The sequence below is a fragment of the Moschus berezovskii genome, chromosome 7, assembly GCF_049115385.1.
Source record: "Moschus berezovskii isolate FMDL1 chromosome 7, NW_MosBer_1.0, whole genome shotgun sequence".
Classification (NCBI taxonomy): domain Eukaryota; kingdom Metazoa; phylum Chordata; class Mammalia; order Artiodactyla; family Moschidae; genus Moschus; species Moschus berezovskii.
This window is the reverse complement of record NC_142466.1, coordinates 19,442,298-19,466,929: the sequence shown is the minus strand read 5'-3', so window position 1 is coordinate 19,466,929 and position 24,632 is coordinate 19,442,298.

Sequence of the window (24,632 nt, the reverse complement as noted above, 5' to 3'; positions counted from 1 at the left end):
TGCTAAATTGTGTCTGATTCTTTGCGACCCCATGAACTGCAGCACATGCCAGATTTCCCTGTCCTTCACTATCTCCCTGAGTTTGTTCAAAATCATGTCCATTGAGTCAGTGATAACATCCACCGATCTCATCCTCTGTCACCCCTTTCTCCTTTTGTCCTCAATCTTTCCCAGCATCTTTTTTCCATTAGAATATAATCTCTGATGGGCCTCTTTTTAATAATTTTATTCCCCAAAAGACTAAATGCAGGTTATCTATCACTGTATCATGTCACATAATAATTTAAGTTGACATGAATTAAAATTCAGGCATAGCTAAAGGAGTTAAATCTTTATTATTTATTTACATTTTCATGTAGAACTCAAAAGTAGTTTGCAAATTTCATGAGCACTGTTACTCATCTCCAGTTTATACAGACTTTGCTTTTTTGTTTCTTTCTGATCCATAATTATGTCAAAAAGCAAACGATAAACTAATTTGCATAGCACCTGTTGCAGTCATCTTTAAACATCAAATCCTGTCATTTTGCTGTCTATAAAGTACAATTGCTTCCAGAAGTTTCATGATGTTAATTGTATGTCATTATTTATCAGACTTCAATAGGAGACAAAAATACACACTTAGAGATTCTCACAATATTTATGGATATTATTGCTATCTTGAAATACCTGGATTATTTATTAAGACAGTTTGAAGCCCTAATTATTCAATGGAAGATAATGAGTTTATAAACATTGATAATTGTATAAAGTCTGTTTTTATATACTATTACTGAAAGTTTTAACAAATGTATTGTACTGTAAATACTCTGATATATAATCAATAAATTTGAATACATTTTGAAACCACAAAACAATACTGAACAATGCCAAGCCTATAAGTGACATTTTTCATTCAGTAGATTCATTTTTTCAAGTAAATTTTACCTTTTGTAGGTGAGAAATGTGGTACTCAAAGACCCAATGTACCTTTGCATTAATAATTCTTAGAAAAAATACAGATATATAATATACCTATATGGGTATGTCTCACCAAGTTTTCCCCATTTAATTTACCCTACTATGAAAGGTAAACTCTTCCTTATGAAGAATTGGGAAAGAGACAATTCCACAATAAAACTTCAAAGTTACTTCTTACCATATTTATAGCCTATTTTACAGTTAGGTACATTAAATGGAAATTAATTTTGATATGTACCTCAGTAAATTATAAGGATTCACATTTTATGTTCTTGCCTAGAGAATCCCAGGGACGGGGGAGCCTGGTGGGCTTCCGTCTATGGGGTCACACAGAGTCTGACACGACTGAAGTGACTTAGCAGCAGCAGCAGCAGCAGCAACAACAACTATATAAGTAAATTTTAGCATAATTCCTTGTTTTCTCTTCTGTATTTTTTGCCTGCATGATTATCATAGGTAAATTAGTAGTCTATTAAATCTCTCAAAAATCATATTTCTTAATTAAACAAAGAAGATAATAAAAGGTGGCATATATTTTGTTATAACATGGACTTATCCAAATTATTAACTATATAGAATAGTTTCATGCTAGAGAAGGAAATGGCAACCCACTCCAGTGTTCTTGCCTGGAGAATCCCAGGGACGGGGGAGGCAGTCTATGGGGTCACACAGAGTCAGACACGACTGAAGTGACTTAGCAGCAGCAGCAGCAGAGATATCCAAAGCTATGGTGGTGGTTTAGTCTATAAGTCATGTCCTACTCTTGAGACCCCATGTACTCTAGCCCACAGGCACCTCTGTCCATGGGATTTCCAAGACAGGAATACTGGAGTTGGTTGCCATTTCTTTCTCCAGAAGATCTTCCCAAACCAGGGATCAAACATGGGTCTTGTGCACTGTAGGCAGTCTCCTGCATTGCAGGCAGATTTTTTGCTGACTAAGCCACCAGGGAAGCCCATCCAACTATTATAAGTTACAATTCATAGGAGTCATGGTTCCTTTAGCTTGTACATACATTCAAAAGAATAAAAATATTCATCATTTTTATAATGAACATATAACGGACACAGGAAATCATTAAGAAAATCTATGATAGTACTTAAGTCTTTGAAAACTCACCTCCTACAATGTCTTACTATCATCTCTCCCAAAGCCTTTCTTCTTCTGGTCAAATACAGTCTGTTCTCTTATTCATCTTATATGAGTTCAGTTCAGTTCAGTCGCTCAGTCGTGTCTGACTCTTTGCGACCCCATGAATCGCAGCATGCCAGGCCTCCCTGTCCATCACCAACTCCTGGAGTTAACTCAAACTCACCTCCATTGAGTCGGTGGTGCCATCCAGCCATCTCATTCTCTGTCATCCCCTTCTCCTCCTGCCCCCAATCCCTCCCAGCATCAGAGTCTTTCCAGTGAGTGAATTCTTCTCATGAGGTGGCCAAAGTATTGCAGTTTCAGCTTTAGCATCAGTCCTTCCAATGAATATCCAGGATTGATCTCCTTTAGAATGGACTGGTTGGATCTCCTTGCAGTCCAAGGGACTCTCAAGAGTCTTCTCCAGCACCACAGTTCAAAAGCATCAATTCTTCGGCGATCCGCTTTCTTCACAGTCCACTCTCACATCCATACATGACCACAGGAAAAACCATTGCCTTGACTAGACGGACCTTGGTTGCCAAAGTAATGTCTCTGCTTTTTAATATGCTGTCTAGGTTGGTCATAACTTTCCTTCCAAGGTCAAAGTCTGGGTCACAGTTTTATAACAAGTACACCAGCACTGTCCAGTCAAGTACATTCCATGTCTGTGGTGATGGACGTGTTCTACATATGCTCTTTCTATTGTGTCAATCACTGGTCACATTTGGTTGCTAAGCACTTCAGATGTAACAAATATGACTGAAGTACTTAATTAAAAATAAATAAACTTTTTTAGCAGCTATATTTAAATAGCTGCATGTGGCTAGTTGCTACTGAACTATAAAACATAGAAATAGAGTTTTTAAAGGATCTTTCCTAAAATCAAACACAATATCACAGATGTGATGTGAACAATACTTTTTCTAGAAGGATTTGTTCCCACTTCCCATGGTATTCTCTAGGTTATTACTATCACCTGTAACTAAACTTGGTCAAGCTGTATCATAAACCTAGCTGTGGATACGCTAAATTTGCTAAGAGAGGAAAGGGACTGTATTCCAAAGGAGTTATTAAACACTGGCAGTGTATACTTAAAAATCACGAATTCACAAAAAAGCAGAAAATTGGAATCAACAAAATAAGGGAAATTTAAAACAACCAGAAATTAATGAATAATAAGCATTAGTAAGTTCATATCTATACTATTTATTTAATGTTAACGAATTGGATTTTCCAATCATATGGCAAAGAGTGGCTGCTGCTGCTGATGCTAAGTTGCTTCAGTCGTGTCTGACTCTGTGCGATCCCATAGATGACAGTCCACCAGGCTCCCCCATCCCTGGGATTCTCCAGGCAAGAACACTGGAGTGGATTGCTATTTCCTTCTCCAATGCATGAAAGTGAAAAGTGAAAGTAGAAGTAGCTCAGTCGTGTCTGACTCAGTGACCTCATGAACTGCAGCCTACCAGGCTCCTCCATCCATGGGATTTTCCAGGCAAACATACTGGAGTGTGGTGCCATTGCCTTCTCTGCAAAGAGTGGCTGCTGCTGCTGCTGCTGCTGAGTCACTTTAGTCGTGTCTGACTCTGTGCGACCCCATAGTCAGCAGCCCACCAGGCTCCCTGTCCCTGGGATTCTCCAGGCAAGAACACAGGAGTGGGTTGCCATTTCCATCTCCAGTGCATGAAAATGAAAAGTGAAAGTGAAGTCGCTTGGTCGTGTTCAACTTTTCACGACCCCATGGACTGCAGCCTACCAGGCTCCTCTGTCTATGGGATTTTCCAGCCAAGATTACTGGGATTAAAACAAGCAAACAAAGAAAAGAACAAAGACCCAACTACATGCTGCCTAAAGAAACTCATATCAGCTTTAAGAACACATAGTTTCAAAGTTAAGACATGGACACAGATACTCTATGCAAGTAGGAACCAAAAGAAAGCAATAGTTCAACTTACATCAGACATGACTCTTTAAGCCAAAAATAATAGCAAGAGATTAAGAAGTTTATTATACAAAGTATTCAATTCATCAAGAAGATATGACAATCATAAATATATACCCATGTAAAACTGATACTAAAGCTGAAACTCCAATACTTTGGCCACCTCATGAGACGAGTTGACTCACTGGAAAAGCCTCTGATGCTGGGAAAGATTGGGGACAGGAGGAGATGGGGACGACAGAGAAAGAGATGGCTGGATGGCATCACCGACTCGATGGACATGAGTTTGAGTGCACTCCGGGAGTTGGTGATGGACAGGGAGGCCTGGCGTGCTGTGATTCATGGGGTCGTAAAGAGTCGGACACGACTGAGCGACTGAACTGAACTGAACTGTACTGAACACTGATACACTCAGTGTTACACTCATACACTCAGTATGAGGAAAATACTAACAGATCTAAATAGATAAATAGACCATGATACAATAATAGTAGGGGACATCAAATAGTGCACTTTCAAAAATGACAGATCATCTAGACAGAAAGTCAATAAGGAAATGTTGGACTTGAACTGCATTCTAGACCATAGATCTAACGAGTATTAATAGACCATTTCATTCAACAGCAGCAGAACACACTGTACTCAGGAACACATGGATGGAACATTCTCCAAGACACATCATATGGTAGATCAAAAAAAAATTCAGTAAATTCAAGAAGACTGAAATCATAGCAAATACCTTTTCTTATTAATTACAGGCAGAAAGCTAAAAAAGTTTTAAATATGTGACAATTAAACAAAGCACTCATGACAATGGATATGTCAAAGAAGATATTGAAAGATATATCAATAACATATTGGGACAAATGGAAATGGAAACAAAAAAATCCTAAGAGATGTAGCAAAAGCAGTTCTAAGTGAGAAATGTACATCAACAAGTGTCTTAATTCAGGAAAAAGAGTGATCTTAAAACAACCTAACATTATACCTCAATAAACCAGGCAAAGAATAAAGCAATTCCCAATTTAGCAAAAAAAAAAGAAAGAAAAGATGAGAGCAGAAATAAAGGTAGTAGAGATCAAAAATGATATAAAAGATCAATAAAACTAAAAGTTGCTTTTTTGAGAATATAAACAAAACTGAGAAACCTTTAACTGCACTAAAAAAAAAAAAGAAAAGAAATTTCAAACATAATTAGAAATGAAAGAGGAAGCATTACAACTGATAGCACAAAAATACAATGAAAGAAATTACTATGAAAAATTATACCGCAATAAATTAGATAATCCAGCATAAATGGTTCAGTCAGTTCAGCTGGAAATATACAATGTACAAAAACTGAATGATGAAGAAGTGAAAAATTTTAACGGACGAATAGTGAGTAAGGCAACTGAATCAGTGATCCAAACCATCAAAGAAAACCCAAGGATCAGACAATTCCCTGGTGAATTCACCCAAACATTTTAAGAATTAACATCAAGATTTCTCAAACTCTTTCTTTGGAAATCATTAATCCAACTTTATAAGACCAGTATTGTCCTTATACTAAAAACAGGTAAGAACTCTATGGGAAAATGAACTATAAGCCAATATTACAGATGAATGCCTATGCAAAATTCCTCAAAAAAATTAGCAAACCAAATATAAGAGCACATTAAAAAGAGCATATACCATAATAAAGTGGGATTTATCCCTGGAAGGCAACAATGGTTCAACACAAGCAAATTGATATATGTGATATACCACAATAAGAAAATGAAAAATAAAATTTATACGCACTTCTCAATTAATTTAGAAGATGCATTTAAGAAAATCCAACATCTCCTTATGATGAAAACTGTCAACAAATTGAGTATTGAAAAAATATACCCCCAAGATAATAAAGGTTATATGTGATAAGCCCATAGCTAACACCATATTCAATAATGGAAAGCTGAAAAGTTTTCCTCCAAGATCAGGAACTAGACAAGGGTGTCCACTCCTACTACTAATAATCAACACAGTATGGGAAGTTCCAGCTATAGCAACTGAGACCAGAAAATAAGTAAATAAATAAAAGGCATCCAAATCAGAATATAAGCTAAACTCTGTTTGCAAATATCATCTTACATATATAAAACCCTAAAGACACATCAAAAAGCCATTGAAATTAATCAACAAACTCAGTAATAGTTACAGGATATAAAATCAACATACAGAAATCAGTTGAATTTCAATATAGAAAAAGGAAGTTTCTGAAAAAGAAATACAGAAAACAACTCATTCACAGTAGCATAAACAAGCAAAATACTTAGGGATATATTTAACCAAGGAGGTCAAAGGTCTGTATACTTTTACCAATGGCTGATTCATATTGAGGTTTGACATAAAACAACAAAATTTCTGTAAAGCAATTATTCTTCAATAAGAAAATAAATAAATTTAAAAAAGAAAAAAGAAAAACAAATGAAAATACACTTTATGAACATGGATTAGAAGAATTAACATAATTAAAATATTCAAACTACCCAAAGTCATCTATAGATTCAATGCAATTCCTATTAAAATTCCTATGCTATGGTATTTTTTACAGGAATTGAAAACAAAATATAAAATTTGTATGGGACGAGAAAAGACCCTGGACAACCAAAGAAACACTGAGAAAGGAAATAATGATGGAGGCATCACACTCCCTGATTTCAAACTATATCAGAAATCTACAGAAATTAAAACTGTATGAAATTGGTAAAAAATAGACCAATAGATGAAAAAATATTTCAAAACTAAACTTGCAATATACAGTGAATAAAATGACCAAAGCCAATAATACTCAATGCAGAAATTATAGTCTCTTCAGCAAATTGTGCTGGAGCAAACTAGATAATAATAGCAGTAAAATTAGGTTGGAACCCTATCTCACACCTCTCACAAAGCAAATTAACTTGAAATAAATGAAAGATTTAAACATAAGAACTGAAACTGTAAAACTCCTATTGGAAACCAAGGCAAAAGCTCCTTGACATTGGTCTTAGCAAGAAATTATTTGGATGTAATACCAAAAGTGAAGCATTGAAAGCTATTAACAAAGTGTAAAGGTGACCTACACAATGGAAGATGACATTTGCCAATCACATATATGAAAAAGGGTTCCTATCCAAGATATTAAAGGAACTCATACAATTCAATAGAGAAGAAGCAAATAATGTTTTTTATTTTTTTTTATTTTATTTTTTTTCCAATTTTATTTATTTTTTTCAAGTTGAACAGACTAAATTTCTTTAAACAAACTTACTTATACTCCAGAGTCCTTTAAAAACTTAATAGCATTTATACACTGAAAGTATTTGATTTTCTTGTAACTAGCACTTCAAATGCAACAAGCATTTGAAGCAACAAGCATTTGACCCAACAAGTAAAACTTTCTACAATTCATAACTTTTATAAATAAAATAAATTAAATGTACAGTGAATAAGTTATCTGAAATATTTCAATATTTCTGCAGGTTTAGTAACATCGTAAAATACATTTCAACTAAAATTCACAAATCTAAAAACCTGTTAGGCATTTTTAGGCGTTTTAAGATGGAAATGAAGACCAATGTTACATCGTAATATGCCAATTACAAATAGTACTTCAAATAGCAAATACTACAGTTTGTCCCAAACTTTAAAAACTACTCATGAACTCAACACTGAACTATTGATGACTATGAGAAAATGGACAGATAAATCAAACAGATATTTTTCCAAAGAAGTCATATAAATGGCCGATAATTACATGAACAGATACTCAAAATCACTAATCAATGGGGAGATGACATTAAAAAAACACAATGAGAAACCACTTGACATCAGTTAGAATGGCTACCCTAAAAATGCCAAGGGAAAGTGTTAGCAAGGATATGGTGAAAAGGAAACCCTTGTGCACTGGTGGTGGGAATGTGAAATTGGTTCAAACACTGTGGAAAAATAGCACAGCAGTTATTCAAAAAAACCCAAAAAATCCTACCATATAATACAGCAGTCCTACTTTCGTGTATTTATTTAAATGAAACAAAATAATTATATCAGAGATAATGTACTCCCATGTTCAATGCAACAATTTGCAATAGACAAGATATGGAAACAACCGAAGTGTCCATCTGCAGATGAATAAATAAAGAATATACAAAATATATACACAATGGGACACTATTCACCATGAAAAGGGGAAAATCTTGCCAGCTGGGACAACACGGATGGACCTAGGGAACACGCTGCTAAGTGAAATAAGCCAGACAGAGGACACAGGCTGTAAGTACGTATATTTGGAATAAAAAAAAAAAGGACAAACAATAGAATCAGAAAGTAGTATGGAGGGTTGTTGCCATGAGCTTAAGAAAAAGATCTTTAGATACCTAAAGATCTCTTAAGGTAAGAGAAATCAGATGTTTGTCAAAGGGTACAATCTTCAAGTTATAAAACATGCAAGTTTTGGGGATCTAATATACAATATGGAGATTATAATTTATAATAGTACCCTACATAGTTGGAAGTTTCTAAGAGGATATTTTAAATGTTATTACTACACACACACACAAAACAAAACAGTAAATATATAATGGCAATATTAGCTAATGGTACTCTAGTAATCATTTCACAATATCAAAACAATATGCTGTACATCATAAGACTTTAATAAAACATGTGAATTTTATCTCAATAAACTTGGACAAATATTAGTGCTACTTTGCTATGCTAATAATATAAAAACAGTAGATACAACAATTACACCATACCAATCTCCCTGAGCAACTGAACTGAACTGAATCTCCCTCAAATATGATATATTGAGATTTGATATTTGTAATACAATTTGCACATTACCTTACTAATGGCATTAGAATATTTGGAGTACACACCCAGTACCCACTGCTTTATTGCCTTCACTTTTTTTGTTGTTGTTGATATCCTATTAACTCACTCCAATATACCACAGTTCTGTATCCTATAATTACTGTGCATCCTAGGAATAATGAAACATAACACATAAAGTGAACATATATATAAAAGCATGGGGAATTCTGCACCAAATTGACTGTTTGTACATCTAATTCTCTCTTTAAGAAAATATTCATGTCAGTAATTTTTTTTAATAAAAATATCAGGACCAAAAGATGCCCAAGGCCATATTTCAAACAGGAAGATGAAAATAGTAATCGGTCCAGATGTCTGCTGAGAGATTTTTCTCTTCTGCTAGAACATAAACAAACCACCCATAAATAACTGCACTGGCAAGGTGTAAACCTTTACCCCTCAGTCTTATTTTAGTAAAGCTTTGCAGAATTTATTTATCCTTACATTGTACCTACTATTAATATTATGTCAAAACAGCTTACTGGGCCTATTATTAGCTGATTATTGTAACACAAAACTGAATAAGCTAAAGATAAAATAACTATTTAAGAACTAAAGCCTATGATATTGCTTATGATTTTAATGTTGCCATACTACTGCATAAAATAATGGGATATACAAATGTATTTATAACAGCTCTATTGGAAGATTGGGGTAGGGTTTATTTTCTTCATGTTATTAAATTAAAACACACACACACACACACACACACACACACACACACACTGCATCTGCCACATTCCACTATAGGACTCCAAAGGTAGTTTCAATAGTCTATTGAGCATATGTGCAGTCCCTGATCTTCTGACATCTTATACTGTATATCTATTCATATGTTTCTGCTTTGCTGCTCAAAAAATTACTTTTATGCATTATGGTTCTGCATCATAACACACCACAAGTGGCCTTGGATAAGCATGGGTGAATCACTGTATTGGCATCATCATAAAGATAAGTGTTTTCTATATTCAGGGTGAGAGATCCTATCAAAACAATCACCCCACCCTGTTCTTAAACAGAGAAAGAAACATGATGATGGAATCTGAGCAGCAGCTGCCATGTTAATCCATGTCAGTTTTCCTATGGGAGAGAGAGTGGAAAGGTGTCCCTATGCTTTTCTTTCTTTCCATATTCACATTCCAGCTCTATCAATTATTAGCTATATTCTTCTACAAATTAAACTCCTTGAGTCTCGGTTTCTCAATAGCAGAACTCTACCACTCCTTTCAGATCATCATGTCTGGCCAAAAATAAAGTACTTTTTTAATGAAAGAGAAATTTGGATTAAAAAAAAACAACACCAAATACCTGATTTTTTTTGTGCTAAAACTAGGTTGTTTTTTTCTTTTTTTTACTGATTGGTAAAATCCCACAACACAAGAGATGAGTAGAAACTACATATTTATGATCATCAACCTACCTGCCTATAAATTCTATTGTACCTTTGTGGTCCCTGAATTATAAAATGCAGTGGCCATTACAATTAGCCACTCTCTTCAAATTTCCTTTTATCATCCTGATTCCCACCCTGTATGTCTCTCTTACTGGCACTGGATTACTTAACATTGTGTTTTATAAGATATCTGGAGTTGTGAGACATAAACCCCTCAACCACCAAACATGCAGGTGGACTTACCTCTGCAAATTATCCCATTTATTTAAACACAGAAGTTTTTATCAGTTAACTAAAAGTTTGTAACCTTCATTAACTTTTCTATGTAACTTTCTGTTTCTTCCTCTATTGTGTCTCTATTCCTGATTTTTTTTTTTTTGTTTTGATATTTAGTATTTCCCTCCTTTTACTTATTTTGTATATAGTCTTATTTTTCTAGTCCATTTATTTAACATGGCCTTATTGCTCACTGATTTATCCATTTTCTTTAATACAGTCAGTTATAGAAAAATATCCTTATTAGTACTACTTTAACATACATTCAATAACATTTTGGTATGTTGTGTGTATATGTGTGTTTCCACTCATCTCAAGGTATTTTCTCATTTCTGTTGTGACTTCCTCTTTGATTCACTGTTTTTTATTTAACTGTTATATTTAATGTCCACATGGCTATAAATTTCCCAAATTTCCATCTGTTATTTTCTAATTTCCTTACACTATGGTCTGAGAATACCTATTGTATGATTTTGATCTTCTTATATTTATAGCATGTTTTATGACCTAACATACAGTCTTTCTTGAGGAAAGTTCCATATACATTTGAAAAAAATGCATACCCTGTACCTTGTGTGGAATGTTCTATGTGTGTCTATTAGGTCTAACTGTGTTATAGTGTTATGTTGCTCAGTTCTAGTTTGCTGTTCATCTGCCTTTTTATGCTATTTGCTATCAAACATATTTTATCATTCTCCTCAATTTTATATTTGTCTCAATTCTCTCATTTTGATTTATATGTTTTGATACTTTGTTATTGTATGCGTTTACAAAGTTTATTGTTATATTTTCTTGACTGAAAATTTCATCATTTCAAAATGTCCTTTTAGTATGCAGTATCGACTTTGTCTTAAAATTTCTTCTATTTCACTATTGTTACTACAGGTTTTTTGTTTTTAGTTACTATTTGCATCCTAAAGGAAATCAAACCAGAATATTCACTGGAAGGACTGATACTGAAGCTGAAGTTCCAATACTCTGGCCTTCTGAAATGAAGAGGGGACTCACTGGCAAAGATCCTACTGCTGGGAAAGATTAAGGGGAGGAAAGGAAGGGGATGACAAAGGATGAGATGGTTAGATGGTCCATCACTGACTCAATGGACATGAGTCTGAGCAAACTCTGGGAGATAGTGAAAGACAGCAAAGTCTAGAGTACTACAGTCCATAGGGTCATAAAGAGTCGGACATGATTTGGTGACTGAACAACAACAATTTGCATCCTATATGATTTTCCACTCTTTTATTTTCAAATAAATGTAGCAGTTTTCAGACTTCTTTCTTTCTTCTTCTTTTGCCCTATTGTCTTCCTCTGAGACTTCACTGTGCATAAGTTTACACACTCACTATTGCCCCAGGGTCTCTCTCTCAGCTTCTAAGACTGGATATTGTAAGTTGACCTATCTTCAAGGTAACCTGTTGTGATTGCAAATCTGCTGTTGACACCCTAGTACATTTTTAATTTTAGTTATTGTGCTTTCCAACATGATAATTTCCATTACCGTGACAATTATCATGGCTCTATTTTATGATTTCTATATCTTTACCAATATTCTCTAAATAATGAGATAACTTTATATTTGTCAGTTCTTCAGAAGTTCTTTACTTTAATTCTTTTAACATATTTAAAACAGCCAATTTATGTTTTCCATTTAGTAAAATCTAATATTTGTGATTCCTCGAGGACAGTTTCTATTGACTTTTTATTACCTATGTATGGGTTATGATTCCTTCTTTCTTTACTTATTTAGTTATTTTTTTCCAATATTTTCACTGCTTACTTTATTTTTTTTAGTTTATTTATTTTAATTGGAGGCTAATTACTTTACATTATTGTATTGGTTTTGCCATACATACATGAATCTGCCCTGGCTGTACATGTGTTCCCCATCTTGAACCCCACGCCCACCTCCCTCCCCATCCCATCCCTCTAGTTCATCCCAGTACACCAGCCTTGAGCATCCTGTATCATGCATTGAACCTGGACTGGCGATTCATTTCACATATGATAATATACATGTTCCAATGCCATTCTCCCAAGTCATCCCACCCTCGCCCTCTCCCACAGAGTCCAAAAGACTGTTCTATACATCTGTGTCTCTTTTGTTGTCTCGTATACAGTGATTGCAGCCATGAAATTAAAAGATGCTTACTCCTTGGAAGGAAAGTTATGACCAACCTAGATAGCACATTAAAAAGCAGAGACATTACTTTGCCAACAAAGGTCCGTCTAGTCAAGGCTATGGTTTTTCCCGTGGTCATGTATGGATGTGAGAGTGGGACTGTGAAGAAAGCGGATCGCCAAAGAATTGATGCTTTTGAACTGTGGTGCTGGAGAAGACTCTTGAGAGTCCCTTGTACTGCAAGGAAATCCAACCAGTCCATTCTAAAGGAGATCGATCCTGAGTGTTCATTGGAAGGACTGATGCTAAAACTGAAACTGCAATACTTTGGCCACCTCATGCGACGAGCTGACTCACTGGAAAAGACTCTGTTGCTGGGAAAGGTTGGGGCCAGGAGGAGAAGGGGACGACAGAGAATGAGATGGCTGGATGGCATCACCGACTTGATGGACATGAGTTTGAGTGAACTCCGGGAGTTGGTGATGGACAGGGAGGACTGGCGTGCTGTGATTCATGGGGTCGCAAAGAGTTGGACATGACTGAGCGACTGAACTGAACTGAACTGATACAGGGTTATCGTTATCATTTTTCTAAATTTTATATATATACGTTAGTCTACTGTATTGGTGTTTTTCTTTCTGGATTAATTCACTCTATATAATAGGCTCCAGATTCACCCACCTCATTAGAACTGATTCAAATGTATTCTTTTTAATTGCTGAGTAATACTCCATTGTGTATATGTACCACTGCTTTCTTATCCATTTGTCTGCAGTTGGATACCTAGGTTCCTTCCATATTCTGGCTATTATAAACAGTGCTGCGAGGAACATTGGAGTACATGTGTCTTTTTCAATTCTGGTTTCCTCAGTATGTATGCCCAGGAGTGGAATTGCTGGGTCATATGGCAGTTCTATTTTCAGTTTTTTGAGGAATCTCCACACTGTTCTCCATAGTGACTGTACTAGTTTACATTCCCACCAACAGTGGAAGAGCGTTCCCTTTTCTCCACACCCTCTCCAGCATTTATTGCTTGTAGACTTTTGGATAGCAAACATTCTGACTGGTGTGAAATGGTATCTCATTGTGGTTTTGATTTGCATTTCTCTGATTATGAGGGATGTTGAGCATGTTTTCATGTGTTTGTTAGCCATCTGTATGTCTTCTTTGGAGAAATGTCTGTTTAGTTCTTTGGCCAATTTTTTGATTGGGTCATTTATTTTTCCGGAATTGAGCTGTAGGAGTTGCTTGTATATTTTTGAGATTAATCCTTTATCAGTTGCTTCATTTGCTTTTATTTTCTCCCATTTTAAAGGCTGTCTTTTCACTTTGCTTATAGTTCCTTTTACTGTGCAGAAGCTTTTAATTTTAATTAGGTCCCATTTGTTTATTTTTGCTTTTATTTCCAATATTCTGGGAGGTGGGTCATAGAGGATCCTGCTGTGATTTATGTCGGAAAGTGTTTTGCCTATGTTCTCCTCTAGGAGTTTTTTACTTTCTGGTCTTACATTTAGATCTTTAATCCATTTTGAGTTTATTTTTGTGTATGGTGTTAGGGAATGTTCTAGTTTCATTCTTTTAAAAGTGGTTGACAAGTTTTCCCAGCACCACTTGTTAAAGAGATTGTCTTTTCTCCATTGAATATTCTTGCCTCCCTTGTCAAAGATAAGGTGTCCACAGGTGCATGGATTTATCTCTGGGCTTTCTATTTTGTTTCACTGATCTATATTTCTGTCTTTATGCCAGTACCATACTGTCTTGATGACTATGGCTTTGTAGTAGAGCCTGAAGTCTGGCAGGTTGATTCCTCCAGTTCCATTCTTCTTTCTCAAGATTGCTTTGGCTATTCGAGGTTTTTTTGTATTTTCAAACAAATTGTGAAATTATTTTTTCCAGCTCTGTGAAAAATACCGTTGGTAGCTTGATAGGGATTACATTGGACTTATAAATTACTTTGGGTAATATATTCATTTTCACAATATTATTCTTCTAATCCATGAACACGGTATATCTCTCCATCTATTAGTGTCCTCTCTGATTTCATTCACCAGTGTTTTATAGTTTTCTATATACAGGTCTTTTGTTCCTTTAGGTAGACATATTCCTAAGTATTTTATTCTTTTTGTTGCAACGGTGAATGGGATAGTTTCCTTATTTTCTCATTATTAGTGTATAGGAATGCAAGGGATTTCTGTGTGTTGATTTTATATCCTGCAACTTTACTATATTCATTGATTAGCTCTAGTAATTTTCTGGTAGATTCTTTAGGGTTTTGTGTGTAGAGGATCATGTCATCTGCAAACAGAGTTTAACTTCTACTTTTCCAATTTGGATTCCTTTTATGTCTTTTTCTGCTCTGATTGCTGTGGCCAAAACTTCCAAAACTATGTTGAATAGTAGTGGTGAGAGTGGACACCCTTGTCTTATTCCTGACTTTAGGGGAAACTCTTTCAATTTTTCACTATTGAGGATAATGTTTGCTGTGGGTTTGTCATATATAGCTTTTATTATGTTGAGGAATGTTCCTTCTATTTCCGCCTTCTGGAGGGTTTTTATCATAAATAGATGTTGACTTTTGTCAAAGGCTTTTTCTGCATCTACTGAGATAATCATATGCTTTTTATTTTTCATTTTGTTAATATGATGTATTACATTGATTGATTTGCAGAATTTAAAGAATCCTTGCATCCCTGGGATAAAGCCTTTACCTATTTAATATAATTTTCATTTGTTGAAAAAAAGCTAAATTTTAAATAACATATAACAACTCTGGAACAAAGATTCCGCCCATCCCCCCAATCCCTGGAGTTTGTTGTTATGGCTGTTTGCTTATTTTGGTGCTTCTCTGAATTAATTGCTTAAAGTCTATATTTGCCAGCCATACCAACTGAAGTCAGCTTAGTTAGTTTAATGATCAGATAATGACTTGAGCAAGACTTTCTTAAATGCCTCAAGCAAATAATTCTAGCATTTGCTGAGGGACTCTGTGTGCAGTTTAGGGCATATCCTCAGTGCTCAGACAGAAAGTTTATGGCTCTGGCTAGACCCCATGAATCACAGCACGCCAGGCCTCCCTGTCCATCACCAACTCCCGGAGTTCACTCAAACTCATGTCCACAGAGTCGGTGATGCCATCCAGCCATCTCATTCTCCGTCGTCCCCTTCTCCTCCCGCCCCCAACCTTTCCCAGCATCAGAGTCTTTTCCAGTGAGTCAATCGTCGCATGAGGTGGCCAAAGTATTGCAGTTTCAGCTTTAGCATCAGTCCCTCCAATGAACATCCAGGATTGATCTCCTTACATCATCCTCAAAAGTCAGCACCATCTCAGGCAGCTGCACTGGTAACCAGTTGCTACAAATTGTTTTTCGTGTTTTTTTTTTTTAAACAAACAAAACAAAAAAACAGGCAGAAGGCTATTGTTATCTTTGCAATGTCTGTCAGTAAGATCAAATAAAGAAGAGTCTGGTGAGTGGTGTTTTACAGGAAATCATTACACAGGTCCAGTAATGACCACTCTGTGGATATAGGACTTAGGGGGAGCTACAATTCTGTTGCATTCCCTCCACTGGGTTCTAAGCTCTAGGTTTTCATAACCATTTCAGTCTGTGGGTGTCAGGGTTATCCCAGAGCTGAGGGGACAAAAACTGGAACAAAAATATTTGCAATACCACTATTACAAAATTACAAAGCTCACTATTCTTACCTAGATCTAACCATTTTTTGAAGAAATGCTCCCAAGATTGTTGCACATTCTGGTTAACTTCCCAAGTACTGAAAAAGTTGATAATGACAATTTTTGTCAATACTTTCACTGTTTTTTTGTTAAAAAAAGATAGGTTTTCTGGAAGTCCTTCCACCATTCCTAGTGGAACATTCCCATCTCTCTTTTACATCTTTGAATATCTATATTTTTAGTTTCACTTTCTTTGGAACACCAGTTTCACATTTGTACTTTTCTACACTTATTATCTACCTTTAATTATTGTATAGGTTGCTCCTCTACCATTCAAAGACTTGTAATTTCCTCTGTCCTTTCCACAATATGCCTGACTATATTTAACATCATATGTGCTTTACTTCTCCCAGTTTATCATTCAGCTCTAATTAACATTTTAAGTTTTATATAAATATTTCTATTTTCACCTTTACTTCTTTGAATCTCTATTTTCTCAGAATCTCATTTCTGAGGCCATGTAACTCTTATTTGAAAAGAAAAATTAAGCCTAGCATTTCTTTGAAATTCTAGAGAAGTTTTCCCTGAACTCTGCTCCTATTTCACTGAAAATCAAATGAGAAAAATATCTTTTAATCTTTCATTTGCAAGTGGTTATTCCTGCCTTTTTTTCTTTGATATCATTACATAAGTCTTGAAAGTTCTTTTGACAATACTACTCATTTTTTTTAAATGAAGGCAATTTTCCTCAAAACTATCATGATGAAGAGTGGGAGGATAAATCACAGCTTCAATTCACATTGTTATATCCAACAGCTACTTGCCAAATATTTATTTCCTTTGCCTTAGGAGCTTATCTTCACTCCATTTTTACTATTCAGTTATTTAATGTGCACATAATGATACATGTCAACTTGATATTGTCATATGGCCACTGTTGCCTTCTCTCTCTATTCATTTTGAGAAAGTCTGAAAGCCTGAGCAAGAGACTATGAAACATGGTACTACCTCTGCTTCCCAGTAATGCATTCATGTAGAACTCCCTGCACTGAGTCTTGTCCAAGCTCTTTGATCTATTTAATCACTGATCTTCGGATATATATTTGCTTGGCTAAAAATCAGCTTCTATTTTAAAATACTGTATTTTGATGGTTAACATTTAATTGTATAATAATGGGCTTTACTGTTTAAGATCAGAAGTAATATGTGTCCTATCTCAGTTTCTGCTTTATTTTGATCTATCTACTCCAGTATATGACACAGATGAATAACACTCATTTTGGATGACAGCTACTTTTCTGTTAAAATATTAAAATTATTCTTTTCCTTCCTTCCTCCCTCCCATTCTTCCCCCCTCCTTAATTCCTCCTCTGCTATTTAAAGAAAAAAAAAAAAAACAGCTTCAAAGATGAGGCTCAGAGAAATTACACTAACATGAACTTATCTTTTTAAGAAGTGTTCCTTTTAAGATCTTTTAAGAAGTCACACTCAAGAGTTAGAATTTAACTATTGAGACTTTACTGCTAGTTCCATTATTTATCATATTATCACTTCTTAAAATACATCAAACTCAACACCATCACACTGAAATACATGTACCTAAATCTGACTGCTTTCTACATAATTGAGTTCAGTTCAGCTGCTCAGTAGTGTCCAACTCACTGCAACCCCATGAATCGCAGCATGCCAGGCCTACCTGTCCATCATCAACTCCCAGAGGTCACTCAAACTCATGTCCATCGAGTCAGTGATGCCATCAAGCCATCTCATTCTCTGTCGTCCCCTTCTCCTCCAGGGCTCAATCCCTCCCAGCATCAGAGTCCTTTAAAATGAGTCAACTGTTCACATGAGATAGGCAAACTATTGGAGTTTCACTTTAGCATCCGTCCTTCAAAGGAACACCCATGACTGATCTCCTTTAGAATAGACTGTTTGGATCTCCTTGCAGTCCAAGGGACTCTCAAGAGTCTTCTCCAACACCACAGTTCAAAAGCATCAATTCTTCAGCGATGAGCAATCTTCACAGTCCAACTCTCACATCCATACATGACCACGGGAAAAACCATAGCCTTGACTAGACGGACCTTTGTTGGCAAAGTAATGTCTCTGCTTTTTAATATATTACCAAGATTGGTCATAACTTTCCTTCCAAGGAGTAAGCGTCTTTTAATTTCATGGCTGCAATCAGCATCTGCAGTGATTTTTGAGCCCCAAAATATAAAGTCTGACACTGTTTCCACTGTTTTTCCATCTATTTCCCATGAAGTGATGGGACCAGATGCCATGATCTTTGTTTTCTGAATGTTGAGCTTCAAGTCAAACTTTTCACTCTCCTCTTTCACTTTCATCAAGAGGCTTTTGAGTTCCTCTTCACTTTCTGCCATAAGGGTAGTGTCATCAGCATATCTGAGATTATTTATATTTCTCGCAGCAATCTTGGTGCTTTTTCCAGCCCAGAGTTCCTCATGATGTACTCTGCATATAAATTAAATAAGCAAGGTGACAATATACAGCCTTGATGCACTCCTTTTCCTATTTGGAAACAGTCTGTTGTTCCATGTACAGTTCTGACTGTTGCTTCCTGACCTGCATACAGGTTTCTCAAGAGGCAGGTCAGGTGGTCTGGTATTCCCATCTCTTTCAGAATGTTCCACAGTTGATTGTGATCCACACAGTCAAAGGCTTTGGCATAGTCAATGAAGCAGAAATAGATGCTCTTCTGCAACTCTCTTGCTTTCTCCATGATCCAGCGGATGTTGGCAATTTGATCTCTGGTGCCTAGGATTGGATTATCTTGATATTGAATGGTTTGCCTTGGAAACAAACAGAGATCATTCATCGTTTTTGAGATTGCATCCAAGTACAGCATTTCAGACTCTTCTGTTGACCAAGATGGCTACTCCATTTCTTCTAAGGGATTCCTGCCCACAGTAGTAGATATAATGGTCATCTGAGTTAAATTCACCCATTCCGGTCCATTTTAGTTCCCTGATTCCTAGAATGTCGACATTCACTCTGGCCATCTCGTTTGACCCCTTCCAATTTGCCTTGATTCATGGACCTAACATTCCAGGTTCCTATGCAATATTGCTCTTTACAGCATCAGACCTTGCTTCTATCACCAGTCCCATCCACAACTGGGTATTGTTTTTGCTTTGGCTCCATTCCTTCTTGCTCTCTGGATTTATTTCTCCACTCATCTCCAGTAGCATATTGAGCACCTACCAACCTGGGGAGTTCCTCGTTCAGTATCCTATCATTATGTCTTTTCATACTGTTCTACATAATTATAGCATATATATTCATTATTTCACCTGATGCTAACAAAGCTTGTTTTGTCTTTCCCTTGAAATGTTCTCTTTTTTGACTTCAAGAGATTAAACGTTACATGTTTCTATTTCAATATGCCTTCTTTTCAGTTATTTCTTTATTTATTTTAATCTTATCATGTTTCTTTTACTTTTGGTTATTTTAATGATTCATGTCTAGGTCTTCTTTTTCTCTTATTCTAAGTATAATACTTTCCTTAGTCAATTGAAACCACATGCATTTTTCTAAACAATACATTTATAGAATGACACAAGTCATAATATATATCCCCATTTCAAACTTCTTCTGAGTTCTCTATCTCTAATATCCTGAATACTTACTTTCTACAGGTACTTAAGTACAGTTTTACCTATGCAAATTACAGTTGGTAATTAAATTGAAATAATTAATTTAGCTAAAATGTGTTTGCTATATTCTAGTTTAACAACTTAGGCCAATGGCAGGGTGTTTAAGCTATAGAGTTGGACAATACGTTCGAGAAACCTGAATGAAACTTTTAGCCAAAGCTATGAGACTGTAAAAACAAAAATACAATGGAAAAAAATCAGTGGTAGCAACGGAAAAAATTATATGAATTCTTGCATAAATTATTCCTTGATGGTATATCAATCACCGATCAACTAGAAAGAAAAGCAATAGGATATGTATGTGTGTAAACATAAACTATATATAGATATACAGTGTGTGTTTGCAAGAGTGTGTGTGTGTGTGTGTGTGTGTGTGTGCGCACAGATCTATAACCGATAGAAAAAGAAGCAGAGAGCGGAGAGAGGGAGGCATTTCATTATGTTATAAAGCGAGTTGGCTAAACAAGTCCAATTCAAATGTCAAGGGCAATCAAAAAAGGAGGGTAATCATAAGCAGAATGGAATTTATAGACAATTATAGGCACAGGTGAAAGCTGCTGTCCACAGGTAAAAATACTGTTTCTTTTCCTCTTCCTATCTCTCATGGGGAAATCTCATCGATATTTTAAGTCCTTTTGATTTATTTAGGTCCAGCAAGATTAACCAGAATAATCTCCCTAAGTTAAACTGATGTCAATTATACCTGCAAAATACCTTCACAACAACAAGTATATTAATGTTTGATTGAATAAGTAGAGACAGTCTAGCCAGCTTGTCATAAGAATCATCATCACAGTCACAAAGATGGTAAAAAAGAATATATATATATTATTTCAGTTATGAAAAATTCTGTTAAAAAACTATGAGAATCTTTTTAAAAAATAAATATTTTCAGTAAGCCACTAAACTATTTGTCATAGAAGAGTTTTCTAATAGCTTCAAAATCTAACAAATTTATACTATGAAAAATCCAGGTTTTTGCTTTTATATTTAAATTGAGTTTTGTGGTATGCCTCCTTCATTGCCTTCTCAATCTTTTGGATATATTTTGTCTTAAAGAAATTCCAAATTTAGTTTAATATGTCATTAATTTTGAAATTGAAATGGTCTCAGAGGTTTTTTTTTTTAATCTGTTATAAATAATTTTAAACTCATGTGAAAAAAAAACTATCACAATGGACAGTGTTTCAGCTATATTAGATAGAAAATTTAGATATACTTGGATTTATAAACAAGAGACTAATGTTTCCTATACTGCTATGTTCTATTGCATGAAAAAGTGAAAGTCACTCAGTCATGTCCAATTCTTTGTGACCTCATGGACCATACCATCCATGGAATTCTCTAGGCCAGAACACTGGAGTGTGTAGCCTTTTCCTTCTCCAGGGGATCTTCCCAACCCAGGAATCAAACCCAGGTCTCCTTCATTGCAGGCAAATTCTTTACCAGCTGAGCCACAAGGGAAGACCAAGTATAATGGAGTGCTTTGCCATTCCCTTCTCCAGGGGATCTTCCCAACGCAGGAATCGACCTTGGGTTTCCTGCATTGCAGGCAGATTCTTTACCAACCAGCTATCTAATAGATACTAAAAACTAAAATATGTTTGTATTCACTTTTTATTTTTTGAATCATTCTATCCCATGGACGGAGGAGCCTGGTGGGCTGCAGCCCATGGTGTCGCTAAGAGAAGGACACGACTGAGCGATCTTCACTTTCACTTTTCACTTTCATGCATTGGAGAAGGAAATGGCAACCCACTCCAGTGTTCTTGCCTGGAGAATCCCAGGGACGGGGGAGCCTGGTGGGCTGCCAACTATGGAGTTGCAAAGTCAGACATGACTGAAACGACTGAGCAGCAGCAGCATAGGCATGGATGTTGTTGTTTAGTGGCTAAGTCATGTCTGACTCTCTGCAAACCCATGGAGTATAGCCTGCCAGGTTCTTGAGTTCATGGGATTACCCAGGCAAGAATACTGGGTTGGGTTGCCATTTCCTTACTGACCCAGGGATGCAACCTGTGGCTCCTGCATTGGCAGGCAGATTCTTCATCCCTGAGCTACCAGGAAAGTCCCTGTTGTATTAATTGTTGGATATGTGTATGGAAATAATACAAGAAATAATTATAAGAATATAATTATTGGAATAATTACAAGAAATAATCCCAAATAAATCAAACTGTAGAAAGAAAGAAATAAAAATTAAAAATACTTTGAAATATTTAATTTTGAAACAATTTAAAATATTTAGTTTTCAAATGAGCTGTGGAAGAGTTTTGTAAGTTTTACTGAGCTATTAACTCCAACTTATGATTTTATTGAAATTGAAAGAATGTGAAATATTTAAAAATCAAAGAAAATAAGTTAATGGTAATTCAGTTCATATTTCTCACTACTATCACAGTGCTTATGAGAAGTTGATTTGAATCTACAAGGAAAGGAAAATCTAATTTATGAACAAGCTAGAAAAGTATAACATTAAAACTTTTTACTTATACATTATTCAGATGAGTAAACTTCAGAAATACTCATTGTAATAAACAGAATAATGAAAATTGACTATATGTCTAACAATAAAAAAATGGAGAATTGTTGAGAAACTGAGGAAGATGTTGCCAGAGGAGAAGGTCCTCACCACAGGCAATGGTGAAGGGCTGGCCTCGCTCGGCACGTCGCTAATGTTCTCATAAACATCTTGTTCTTTGAAGTTGTCTCACTCAGCCCTTAACAATTCTTGGCATTTAGCTTAAGGAACACTCCCTGCTCTTTTCATTTAGCCTAAGGAATACTCTCTGTGCATGTAGTCCTTGAGATAATCGAAAACTATGCTGGGAACCATGATTAATAGCTAACTTTGGAGCTTGGGAAACTGATTATGCTTAGAAGTAGACAGCATGTCTAGTAAAACTATGTAAACCTGATGTTATCAACATTCCGCAGATGTCCTGGTTTTCGTCGTGTTGCTATAGCTTTTGAAGTCTTACTCCCTTGTAAAACTATATAATAGCGCCTGGAAAATAAAGCAAATTGTCAGTCTCCAGAAGGCTGTCCGTGTCCCTTCTTTCAGAAGCAACTCCGCCGAGCTCTATAGAGAATGCTTTATTGATATTCATACATTTAGATTTGTTTCCAATTCATATAATATTATTTTTAATGTTGCTAATATTGAGTTGAAACAAGAGTTTGGGAATTCACTTAACTTAGATATAATTTTGGAATAGGTCTGATTTTGTTTCAAAGTTTAATCTACTGTTCTAAAAATGAAAAACTACTTTTTATGAAAGTGAATGAAAATTTCAAAGAATGATGCTGCATACTTAATTCAGTCACTGAAAAATATATGTCTGAAACAACCTGAGTATGTGAATCAGTTTTTCAAACATAAATATTATGACATCTAAATACAGAATGAGTATTTCTATTGAATGTTTATTTTGTGCTCAGGCATGTCCAACTCTTTGCAGTCCCATTGACTGTGGCCTATCAGGCTCCTCTGTCCATGGAATTTTCCAGGCAAGAATACTGGAGCAGGTTGACATTTTCTTCTCCAGAGGATCTTCCCAACCCAGGAACAGAACATGCATCTCTTCATCTCCTGCATTGCTGGTGGATTCTTTACGACTAATGCCACCTGAGAAGCCCAACTGAATGTCTAATACTCAAAGTAAATGGGCTGTAAATATAAAACACTCATTACAAAGATTTTCCCCAGCATCAGGGACTTTTCCAATGAGTTGTCTATTTTGCATCACATGACTAAAATACCGGAGCTTCAGCTTCATCATCAGTCCTTCCAGTCAATATTCAGGGGTGATTTCCCTTAAGATGGACTGGTTTCATTTCCTTGCTGTCCAAGGGACATTCAGGAGTCTTCTCCAGCACCACACTTGGAAGGCATCAATTCTTTTGCAGTCTGCCTTCTTTAAAGTCCAGCTCTCACAACCACATGTGACCACTGGGAAGACCATACCCTTGACTACACAGATCTTTGTTGGCAGAATAATGTCTCTGCTTTTCAACACACTGTCTAGGTTTGTCATAGCTTTCCTACCAAGAAGCAACCATCTGATTTCATGGCTGTGGTCACCATCTGCAGGGATGTCAGAGCCCAAGAAGAGGAAATTTTTCACTATTTTCACCTTTCCCCCTTCTATTTGCCATGGAGCAATGGAGCTGGATGCCATGATCTTAGGTTTTTTTTTTTTTTTTTTAATAGTTAGTCTTAGCTAGCTCTTTCACTCTTCTCCTTCGACCTCATTAAGAAGCTCTTTAGTTCCTATTCACTAATGGAACACTATTCAGCCATAAAAAATAATGAATATGAGTCTGTTCTAGTGAAGTGGATGAACCTAGAGTGAGTTATACTGAGTGAAGTAGATCAGAAAGAGAAAAACAAATATTGTATATCAATGCATATATATGGAATCTAGAAAAAGTGGTATTGATGAACCTATTTGAAGGGAAGGTATAGAGACCCAGACATAGAGAACTGACTTGTGGACACAGTGGGGGAAGGAGAGATGGAATAAATGGATACAGTAGCATAGACACGGCAACCCACTCCAGTGTTCTTTCCTGGGGAA